The sequence below is a fragment of the Coregonus clupeaformis genome, chromosome 6 (genome assembly GCF_020615455.1).
Source record: "Coregonus clupeaformis isolate EN_2021a chromosome 6, ASM2061545v1, whole genome shotgun sequence".
NCBI classification, from domain to species: domain Eukaryota; kingdom Metazoa; phylum Chordata; class Actinopteri; order Salmoniformes; family Salmonidae; genus Coregonus; species Coregonus clupeaformis.
Genome location: NC_059197.1, coordinates 49,291,963 through 49,304,516, shown reverse-complemented (window position 1 = coordinate 49,304,516; position 12,554 = coordinate 49,291,963). Strand labels below are relative to the sequence as shown.

General features: G+C 43.1%; 1 pseudogene; it reads right to left on the bottom strand.

The window, feature by feature from the left end:
* LOC121568417 overlaps nucleotides 1-12,554 on the bottom strand; it is a 54,036-nt pseudogene that overhangs the window by 15,207 nt on the left and 26,275 nt on the right.

Below are 12,554 nucleotides of genomic sequence, written 5' to 3'. Positions count from 1 at the left end.
GGGAAATCCTCTACATTATCATTAACAGCAGACTAGTTCATTTCCTCAGTGAAAACAATGTACTGAGCAAATGTCAAATTGGCTTTTTACCAAATTACCGTACGACAGACCACGAATTCACCCTGCACACCCTAATTGACAAACAAACAAACCAAAACAAAGGCAAAGTCTTCTCATGCTTTGTTGATTTCAAAAAAGCTTTTTACTCAATTTGGCATGAGGGTCTGCTATACAAATTGATGGAAGGTGGGGTTGGGGGAAAAACATACGACATTATAAAATCCATGTACACAAACAACAAGTGTGCGGTTAAAATGGGCAAAAAACACACACATTTCTTTCCACAGGGCCATGGAGTGAGACAGGGATGCAGTTTAAGCCCCACCCTCTTCAACATATATATTAATGAATTGGCGAGGGCACTAGAACAGTCTGCAGCACCCGGCCTCACCCCACTAGAATCTGAAGTCAAATGTCTACTGTTTGCTGATGATCTGGTGCTTCTGTCACCAACCAAGGAGGGCCTACAGCAGCACCTAGATCTTCTGCACATATTCTGTCAGACCTGGGCCCTGACAGTAAATCTCAGTAAGATAAAAATAATGGTGTTCCAAAAAAGGTCCAGTTGCCAGGACCACAAATACAAATTCCATCTAGACACCGTTGCCCTAGAGCACACAAAAAACTATACATACCTCGGCCTAAACATCAGCGCCACAGGTAATTTCCGCAAAGCTGTGAACGATCTGAGAGACAAGGCAAGAAGGGCCTTCTATGCCATCAAAAGGAACATAAAATTTGACATACCAATTAGGATCTGGCAAAAAATACTTGAATCAGTTATAGAACCTATTACTCTTTATGGTTGTGACGTCTGGGTTCCGCTCACCAACCAATAATTCACAAAATGGGACAAACACCAAATTGAGACTCTGCATGCAGACTTTGACTATGTACAGACTCAGAGAGCATAGCCTTGCTATTGAGAAAGGCCGCCGTAGGCAGACCTGGCTCTCAAGAGAAGACAGGCTATGTGCACACTGCCCACAAAATGAGGTGGAAACTGAGCTGCACTTCCTAACCTCCTGCCAAATGTATGACCATATTAGAGACACATATTTCCCTCAGATTACACAGATCCACAAAGAATTTGTAGACAAAACCCAATTTTGATAAATGCCCATGTCTACTGGGTGAAATACTACAGTGTGCAATCACAGCAGCAAGATTTGTGACCTGTTGCCACAAGAAAAGGGCAACCAGTGAAGAACAAACACCATTGTAAATACAACCCATATTTTTTTTAGTTTATTTATTTTCCCATTTGAACTTTAACTATTTGCACATTGTTACAACACTGTATATAGACATAATATGACATTTGAAATGTCTTTATTCTTTTGAAACTTCTGAGTGTAATGTTTACTGTTAATTTGTATTGTTTATTTCACTTTTGTTTACTATCTACTTCACTTGCTTTGGCAATGTTAACATATGTTTCCCATGCCAATAAAGCCCTTAAACTGAGAGAGAGAGAGAGAGAGAGAGAGAGAGAGAGAGAGAGAGAGAGAGAGAGAGAGAGAGAGAGAGAGAGAGAGAGAGAGAGAGAGAGAGAGAGAGAGAGAGAGAGAGAGAGAGAGAGAGAGAGAGAGAGAGAGAGAGAGAGAGGGGGAGCGAGAGAGAGAGAGAGAGAGAGAGAGAGAGAGGGGGACAGAGAGAGAGAGAGAGAGAGAGAGAGAGAGAGAGAGAGAGAGAGAGAGAGAGAGAGAGAGAGAGAGAGAGAGGGGAGCGAGAGAGAGAGAGAGAGAGAGAGAGAGAGAGAGGGGAGCGAGAGAGAGAGAGAGAGAGAGAGAGAGAGAGAGAGAGAGAGAGAGAGAGAGAGAGAGAGAGAGAGAGAGCATATAGCTGATCTGGGACCAGTCTAAAGGCAGAGAGAGAGAGCATATAGCTGATTTGGGACCAGTCTAAAGGCAGAGAGAGAGAGAGAGCATATAGCTGATTTGGGACCAGTCTAGAGGCAGAGAGAGAGAGCATATAGCTGATCTGGGACCAGTCTTAAGGCAGAGAGAGAGAGCATATAGCTGATCTGGGACCAGTCTAGAGGCAGAGAGAGAGCATATAGCTGATCTGGGACCAGTCTAAAGGCAGAGAGAGAGAGAGAGCATATAGCTGATTTGGGACCAGTCTAGAGGCAGAGAGAGAGAGCATATAGCTGATCTGGGACCAGTCTTAAGGCAGAGAGAGAGAGCATATAGCTGATCTGGGACCAGTCTAGAGGCAGAGAGAGAGCATATAGCTGATCTGGGACCAGTCTAGAGGCAGAGAGAGAGAGAGAGCATATAGCTGATCTGGGACCAGTCTAAAGGCAGAGAGAGAGAGAGAGCATATAGCTGATTTGGGACCAGTCTAGAGGCAGAGAGAGAGAGCATATAGCTGATCTGGGACCAGTCTAGAGGCAGAGAGAGAGAGCATATAGCTGATCTGGGACCAGTCTAGAGGCAGAGAGAGAGAGCATATAGCTGATCTGGGACCAGTCTAAAGGCAGAGAGAGAGAGAGCATATAGCTGTTCTGGGACCAGTCTAAAGGCAGAGAGAGAGAGCATATAGCTGATCTGGGACCAGTCTAAAGGCAGAGAGAGAGCATATAGCTGATCTGGGACCAGTCTAGAGGCAGAGAGAGAGAGCATATAGCTGATCTGGGACCAGTCTAAAGGCAGAGAGAGAGAGCATATAGCTGTTCTGGGACCAGTCTAAAGGCAGAGAGAGAGCATATAGCTGATCTGGGACCAGTCTAAAGGCAGAGAGAGAGAGCATATAGCTGATCTGGGACCAGTCTAGAGGCAGAGAGAGAGAGCATATAGCTGATCTGGGACCAGTCTAAAGGCAGAGAGAGAGAGCATATAGCTGATCTGGGACCAGTCTAGAGGTAGAGAGAGAGAGCATATAGCTGATCTGGGACCAGTCTAAAGGCAGAGAGAGAGAGCATATAGCTGATCTGGGACCAGTCTAAAGGCAGAGAGAGAGAGCCTATAGCTGATCTGGGACCAGTCTAAAGGCAGAGAGAGAGAGCATATAGCTGATCTGGGACCAGTCTAGAGGCAGAGAGAGAGAGCATATAGCTGATCTGGGACCAGTCTAGAGGCAGAGAGAGAGAGCATATAGCTGATCTGGGACCAGTCTAGAGGCAGAGAGAGAGAGCATATAGCTGATCTGGGACCAGTCTAAAGGCAGAGAGAGAGAGCATATAGCTGTTCTGGGACCAGTCTAAAGGCAGAGAGAGAGAGCATATAGCTGATCTGGGACCAGTCTAAAGGCAGAGAGAGAGCATATAGCTGATCTGGGACCAGTCTAGAGGCAGAGAGAGAGAGCATATAGCTGATCTGGGACCAGTCTAAAGGCAGAGAGAGAGAGCATATAGCTGTTCTGGGACCAGTCTAAAGGCAGAGAGAGAGAGCATATAGCTGATCTGGGACCAGTCTAGAGGCAGAGAGAGAGAGCATATAGCTGATCTGGGACCAGTCTAGAGGCAGAGAGAGAGAGCATATAGCTGATCTGGGACCAGTCTAAAGGCAGAGAGAGAGAGCATATAGCTGATCTGGGACCAGTCTAGAGGTAGAGAGAGAGAGCATATAGCTGATCTGGGACCAGTCTAAAGGCAGAGAGAGAGAGCATATAGCTGATCTGGGACCAGTCTAAAGGCAGAGAGAGAGAGCCTATAGCTGATCTGGGACCAGTCTAAAGGCAGAGAGAGAGAGCATATAGCTGATCTGGGACCAGTCTAGAGGCAGAGAGAGAGAGCATATAGCTGATCTGGGACCAGTCTAGAGGCAGAGAGAGAGAGCATATAGCTGATCTGGGACCAGTCTAAAGGCAGAGAGAGAGAGCATATAGCTGATCTGGGACCAGTCTAGAGGCAGAGAGAGAGAGCATATAGCTGATCTGGGACCAGTCTAAAGGCAGAGAGAGAGAGCATATAGCTGATCTGGGACCAGTCTAGAGGCAGAGAGAGAGAGCATATAGCTGATCTGGGACCAGTCTAGAGGCAGAGAGAGAGAGAGCATATAGCTGATTTTGCTGTCCTCACCTGGTCATGCTGTCTCCTTGTGTCTTGTGTGACTCGCTCCCCTCGTCAGAGTGCTGGCTGTGGCTGTCAGAGTGACCCTGGTTGTGATGGCTGTGATGTTCATCTCTCTCCATGCCCTCCAACTTCAACTCCAAGACATTTAGTCCTGCTGGGAAGGAGTGGCCATTTTGATTCTGTGAACGTCTATGCAGTGCATGGTGGTAGTTGTGGTTCAGATTGACAGCCTCTACCTGCAAAACACACAAGATAAAAGGTTAAATAAAGACTTTGTACAAGTTCAGCGTTTCATTACAGTATCATATATTAACTATTAATGAATAAATTAAACATTTAGAACATTTCTTGATGTGGCATGATGGCAAATAGGTCACCAAATCCTGTATCCCTGAATAGATCCCTGTTTCTCTCAAAGAATTAATTTAATCACAGAGGATCTTAATCCAAATCCGTCCGTCATAACTCCCCTAAACTCCCCTAAACATACCCCTAATTATTTTCAGGAATGATTCAGTTTAACTGACATATATCCCTGGAAAATAAAAGTAACTGAATTAATTTAATACCCCTCCTAGGGATTTGACTGTACTATATCCTCTGAATGTAATGTAGGCCTATTTCCATTACTCTGTCCTCTAAATGTAATGTAGGCCTACTTCCATCACTCTGTCCTCTAAATATAATGTAGGACTACTTCCATCACTCTGTCCTCTAAATGTAATGTAGGCCTACTTCCATTACTCTGTCCTCTAAATATAATGTAGGCCTACTTCCATCACTCAGTCCTCTAAATGTAATGTAGGCCTACTTCCATTACTCTGTCCTCTAAATGTAATGTTGGCCTACTTCCATTACTCTGTCCTCTAAATGTAATGTAGGACTACTTCCATCACTCAGTCCTCTAAATCTAATGTAGGACTACTTCCATCATCTCTGTTCTCTAAATATAATGTAGGACTACTTCCATCATCTCTGTTCTCTAAATGTAATGTAGGCCTACTTCCATCACTCTGTCCTCTAAATATAATGTAGGCCTACTTCCATTACTCTGTCCTCTAAATGTAATGTAGGCCTACTTCCATTACTCAGTCCTCTAAATATAATGTAGGACTACTTCCATCATCTCTGTTCTCTAAATGTAATGTAGGCCTACTTCCATCACTCAGTCCTCTAAATATAATGTAGGCCTACTTCCATCACTCTGTCCTCTAAATATAATGTAGGCCTACTTCCATTACTCTGTCCTCTAAATGTAATGTAGGCCTACTTCCATTACTCTGTCCTCTAAATGTAATGTAGGCCTACTTCCATTACTCTGTCCTCTAAATGTAATGTAGGACTACTTCCATCATCTCTTTTCTCTAAATGTAATGTAGGCCTACTTCCATCACTCTGTCCTCTAAAAGTAATGTACGCCTACTTCCATCACTCTGTCCTCTAAATGTAATGTAGGCCTACTTCCATCATCTCTGTCCTCTAAATGTAATGTAGGCCTACTTCAATCACTCTGTCCTCTAAATATAATGTAGGCCTACTTCCATCACTCTGTCCTCTAAATGTAATGTAGGCCTACTTCAATCACTCTGTCCTCTAAATGTAATGTAGGCCTACTTCCATCACTCTGTCCTCTAAATGTAATGTAGGCCTACTTCCATCACTCTGTCCTCTAAATGTAATGTAGGCCTACTTCAATCACTCTGTCCTCTAAATGTAATGTAGGCCTACTTCCATCACTCTGTCCTCTAAATGTAATGTAGGCCTACTTCCATCATCTCTTTTCTCTAAATGTAATGTAGGCCTACTTCCATTACTCTGTCCTCTAAATATAATGTAGCTCTACTGTCATCACTCTGTCCTCTAAATGTAATGTAGGCCTACTTCCATTACTCTGTCCTCTAAATGTAATGTAGGCCTACTTCCATCACTCAGTCCTCTAAATATAATGTAGGCCTACTTCCATTGCTCTGTCCTCTAAATGAAATGTAGGCCTACTTCCATTACTCTGTCCTCTAAATGTAATGTAGGCCTACTTCCATCACTCAGTCCTCTAAATGTAATGTAGGCCTACTTCCATTACTCTGTCCTCTAAATATAATGTAGGCCTACTTCCATTACTCTGTCCTCTAAATGTAATGTAGGACTACTTCCATCACTCAGTCCTCTAAATCTAATGTAGGACTACTTCCATCATCTCTGTTCTCTAAATATAATGTAGGACTACTTCCATCATCTCTGTTCTCTAAATGTAATGTAGGCCTACTTCCATCACTCTGTCCTCTAAATATAATGTAGGCCTACTTCCATCATCTCTTTTCTCTAAATGTAATGTAGGCCTACTTCCATCATCTCTGTCCTCTAAATGTAATGTAGGCCTACTTCAATCACTCTGTCCTCTAAATATAATGTAGGCCTACTTCCATCACTCTGTCCTCTAAATGTAATGTAGGCCTACTTCAATCACTCTGTCCTCTAAATGTAATGTAGGCCTACTTCCATCACTCTGTCCTCTAAATGTAATGTAGGCCTACTTCCATCATCTCTTTTCTCTAAATGTAATGTAGGCCTACTTCCATTACTCTGTCCTCTAAATATAATGTAGCTCTACTGTCATCACTCTGTCCTCTAAATGTAATGTAGGCCTACTTCCATCACTCTGTCCTCTAAATATAATGTAGCTCTACTGTCATCACTCTGTCCTCTAAATGTAATGTAGGCCTACTTCCATCACTCTGTCCTCTAAATGTAATGTACGCCTACTTCCATCATCTCTTTTCTCTAAATGTAATGTACGCCTACTTCCATCACTCTTTCCTCTAAATGTAATGTTGGCCTACTTCCATCATCTCTTTTCTCTAAATGTAATGTAGGCCTACTTCCATCACTCTGTCCTCTAAATGTAATGTAGGCCTACTTCCATCATCTCTTTTCTCTAAATGTAATGTACGCCTACTTCCATCACTCTTTCCTCTAAATGTAATGTTGGCCTACTTCCATCATCTCTGTCCTCTAAATGTAATGTAGGCCTACTTCCATCATCTCTGTTCTCTAAATGTAATGTAGGACTACTTCAATCACTCTGTCCTCTAAATATAATGTAGGCCTACTTCCATCATCTCTGTTCTCTAAATGTAATGTAGGCCTACTTCCATTACTCTGTCCTCTAAATGTAATGTAGGACTACTTCCATTACTCTGTCCTCTAAATGTAATGTAGGCCTACTTCCATTACTCTGTCCTCTAAATGTAATGTAGGCCTACTTCCATTACTCTGTCCTCTAAATGTAATGTAGGACTACTTCCATCATCTCTTTTCTCTAAATGTAATGTAGGCCTACTTCCATCACTCTGTCCTCTAAAAGTAATGTACGCCTACTTCCATCACTCTGTCCTCTAAATGTAATGTAGGCCTACTTCCATCATCTCTGTCCTCTAAATGTAATGTAGGCCTACTTCAATCACTCTGTCCTCTAAATATAATGTAGGCCTACTTCCATCACTCTGTCCTCTAAATGTAATGTAGGCCTACTTCAATCACTCTGTCCTCTAAATGTAATGTAGGCCTACTTCCATCACTCTGTCCTCTAAATGTAATGTAGGCCTACTTCCATCACTCTGTCCTCTAAATGTAATGTAGGCCTACTTCAATCACTCTGTCCTCTAAATGTAATGTAGGCCTACTTCCATCACTCTGTCCTCTAAATGTAATGTAGGCCTACTTCCATCATCTCTTTTCTCTAAATGTAATGTAGGCCTACTTCCATTACTCTGTCCTCTAAATATAATGTAGCTCTACTGTCATCACTCTGTCCTCTAAATGTAATGTAGGCCTACTTCCATTACTCTGTCCTCTAAATGTAATGTAGGCCTACTTCCATCACTCAGTCCTCTAAATATAATGTAGGCCTACTTCCATTGCTCTGTCCTCTAAATGAAATGTAGGCCTACTTCCATTACTCTGTCCTCTAAATGTAATGTAGGCCTACTTCCATCACTCAGTCCTCTAAATGTAATGTAGGCCTACTTCCATTACTCTGTCCTCTAAATATAATGTAGGCCTACTTCCATTACTCTGTCCTCTAAATGTAATGTAGGACTACTTCCATCACTCAGTCCTCTAAATCTAATGTAGGACTACTTCCATCATCTCTGTTCTCTAAATATAATGTAGGACTACTTCCATCATCTCTGTTCTCTAAATGTAATGTAGGCCTACTTGCATCACTCTGTCCTCTAAATATAATGTAGCTCTACTGTCATCACTCTGTCCTCTAAATGTAATGTAGGCCTACTTCCATTACTCTGTCCTCTAAATGTAATGTAGGCCTACTTCCATCACTCAGTCCTCTAAATATAATGTAGGCCTACTTCCATTGCTCTGTCCTCTAAATGAAATGTAGGCCTACTTCCATTACTCTGTCCTCTAAATGTAATGTAGGCCTACTTCCATTACTCTGTCCTCTAAATGTAATGTAGGCCTACTTCCATCACTCAGTCCTCTAAATATAATGTAGGCCTACTTCCATCACTCTGTCCTCTAAATATAATGTAGGTCTACTTCCATCACTCTGTCCTCTAAATATAATGTAGGCCTACTTCCATCACTCTGTCCTCTAAATGTAATGTAGGCCTACTTCCATTACTCTGTCCTCTAAATGTAATGTAGGTCTACTTCCATCACTCAGTCCTCTAAATGTAATGTAGGCCTACTTCCATTACTCTGTCCTCTAAATATAATGTAGGCCTACTTCCATTACTCTGTCCTCTAAATGTAATGTAGGCCTACTTCCATTACTCTGTCCTCTAAATGTAATGTAGGCCTACTTCCATTACTCTGTCCTCTAAAAGTAATGTACGCCTACTTCCATCACTCTGTCCTCTAAATGTAATGTAGGCCTACTTCCATCATCTCTGTCCTCTAAATGTAATGTAGGCCTACTTCAATCACTCTGTCCTCTAAATATAATGTAGGCCTACTTCCATCACTCTGTCCTCTAAATGTAATGTAGGCCTACTTCAATCACTCTGTCCTCTAAATGTAATGTAGGCCTACTTCCATCACTCTGTCCTCTAAATGTAATGTAGGCCTACTTCCATCACTCTGTCCTCTAAATGTAATGTAGGCCTACTTCAATCACTCTGTCCTCTAAATGTAATGTAGGCCTACTTCCATCACTCTGTCCTCTAAATGTAATGTAGGCCTACTTCCATCATCTCTTTTCTCTAAATGTAATGTAGGCCTACTTCCATTACTCTGTCCTCTAAATATAATGTAGCTCTACTGTCATCACTCTGTCCTCTAAATGTAATGTAGGCCTACTTCCATCACTCTGTCCTCTAAATATAATGTAGCTCTACTGTCATCACTCTGTCCTCTAAATGTAATGTAGGCCTACTTCCATCACTCTGTCCTCTAAATGTAATGTAGGCCTACTTCCATCATCTCTTTTCTCTAAATGTAATGTAGGCCTACTTCCATCACTCTGTCCTCTAAATGTAATGTAGGACTACTTCCATCACTCTGTTCTCTAAATGTAATGTAGGCCTACTTCCATCACTCTGTCCTCTAAATGTAATGTAGGACTACTTCCATCACTCTGTCCTCTAAATATAATGTAGGCCTACTTCCATCACTCTTTCCTCTAAATGTAATGTTGGCCTACTTCCATCATCTCTGTCCTCTAAATATAATGTAGGCCTACTTCCATCATCTCTGTTCTCTAAATGTAATGTAGGCCTACTTCCATTACTCTGTCCTCTAAATGTAATGTAGGACTACTTCCATCACTCTGTCCTCTGTCTGGACTTCCACCACTACAGATGGGATGAATCCCCAGAAAGGAAAGAGGAACACACTGATATGTAAGTGTCATGGTGTAGGATTTATAGCTTGGTTCCAGATCTGTGTGTCCTGTCTTGCTAACTCCATTGCTGTGCCATGACAATGACAATGAGAGCAATGGAGTGGCAAGACAGCACTAACCGTTCTGGGACCAGGCTATGTATTCAAATCAAGTCACATTTTATTGGTCACATACACATATTTAGCAGATATTATTGCAGGTGTAGCTAAATGCTTTTTCCCTGTCCGTATCGTTACCTGGTCCTGGAGAGAACATTATCCACACATAGATAGACATAGATAGACTTTCCAGACCAGAACAATAATCCTCCCATTATGGAAAATATGTTGAAATTACATGTGGAAAATATGTTGAAGTGACACGTGTAAAATTTGTTGAAGTGACACGTGGAAGATATGTTGAAGTGACACGTGGAAAATATATTGAAATGACGTGGAAAATATGTTGAAGTGACACGGAAAATATGTTGAAGTGACACGTGGAAAATATGTTGAAGTGACACGTGGAAAATATGTTGAAGTGACACGTGGAAAATATGTTGAAGTGACACGTGGAAAATATGTTGAAGTGACACGTGGAAAATATGTTGAAGTGACACGGAAGATATGTTGAAGTGACACGTGGAAAATATGTTGAAATGACACGTGGAAATTTTTTTGAAGTGACACGTGGAAAATATGTTGAAGTGATGTGGAACATTTGTTGAAGTGACACATGGAAAATATGTTGAAATGACATGTGGAAAATATGTTGAAATGACATGATGGAAAATATGTTGAAATGACACGTGGAAAATATATTGAAATGACGTGGAAAATATGTTGAAGTGACACGGAAAATATGTTGAAGTGACACGTGGAAAATATGTTGAAGTGACACGTGGAAAATATGTTGAAGTGACACGTGGAAAATATGTTGAAGTGACACGTGGAAAATATGTTGAAGTGACACGTGGAAAATATGTTGAAGTGACACGGAAGATATGTTGAAGTGACACGTGGAAAATATGTTGAAATGACACGTGGAAATTTTTTTGAAGTGACACGTGGAAAATATGTTGAAGTGATGTGGAACATTTGTTGAAGTGACACATGGAAAATATGTTGAAATTACATGTGGAAAATATGTTGAAATTACACGTGGAAAATATGTTGAAATTCCACATGGAAAATATGTTGAAATGACAACATGGAAAATATGTTGAAATGACATGTGGAAGATATGTGTACCATATCTGGAGTGTGTCTGGTGACTGGTAGAGTAGTGGCAGGGCAAGCCTTTCCCAACACACTCTCCATACACAAAACAGACACAACCTGAAACACTTTCAGAGAATAATGAATGGGTCTCACCATGGCTGTGTCATGTGCCATTGCGGGGCTGTGTCCATGGTGTTGGCTTGGTAGAGGGGTGCTGTGTCCATGGTGTGGGCCTGGTAGAGGGGTGCTGTGGCTGTGACCATGGTTGGCCTGGTTCAACGGGCTGTGGATGTCAGAGGGCAGGCTGGGGATGGGTCCCACCGCATGGTTATGCAGAACATAGATCACATCATCCAGTCTGTCTAGACGATCCTCCAACTGAGACTAGAGGGGGGGCAGTGAGATATGGAGAGAGAGAGACAGAGAGAGAGACAGAGACAGAGACAGAGACAGAGACAGAGACAGAGACAGAGACAGAGACAGAGAGAGAGAGAGAGAGAGAGGAGGGGTAGAGGAGAGAGAGGAGGGGTAGAGGAGAGAGAGAGAAAGAGAGAGTTGGACAGAGAGAGAGAGTGTTATTGGGTTATAACCCAGAAAATAATTGTCAGTTTCAGATTAGTTATATCAATTAAAACTCGGGCTACCGTATGTGTAGATTGTCTTGTATGTCAAGTGATGTGTCACAGAGCTCCATGTCTTTACCATTGATATAGGAGAAGACTGGTAACTCGGGGAGAGAGAGGCCTGAGTGGACGTGCGCCACGGGTTAGCTGGGGGGCCAGTTGCTGGGGGGCCAGTTGCATAGCCTGTGTGTGGAGAAGGAGACCTGTCTGATGTGGAGGAGTTTTCACTGCTACTGCTGTGGTCAGGAGAATAAATCTGAAGACAGACAACCAGAGGAAGAGAAGAGGGGGTAAAAAAGGAGGAGAAGGTGAGGGGCAGAGGGGGGGTGGAGGGGTAGTGGAGGAGGGTAGAGGAGGAGGGGTAGAGGAGGAGGGGTAGTGGAGGAGGGGTAGTGGAGGAGGGGTAGAGGAGGAGGGGTAGAGGAGGAGGGGTAGAGGAGGAGGAGGGGTAGTGGAGGAGGAGGGGTAGTGGAGGAGGGTAGTGGAGGGGTAGTGGAGGAGGGGTAGAGGAGGAGGGGTAGTGGAGGAGGGGTAGAGGAGGAGGGGTAGTGGAGGTGGGGTAGTGGAGGAGGGTAGTGGAGGAGGGGTAGTGGAGGAGTAGTGGAGGAGGAGGGGTAGAGGAGGAGGGGTAGAGGAGGAGGGGTAGTGGAGGAGGGGTAGTGGAGGAGGGTAGAGGAGGAGGGGTAGTGGAGGAGGGGTAGAGGAGGAGGGGTAGTGGAGGAGGGGGTAGAGGAGGAGGGTTGGAGGAGGAGGGGTAGAGGAGGAGGGGTAGAGGAGGAGGAGGGGTAGAG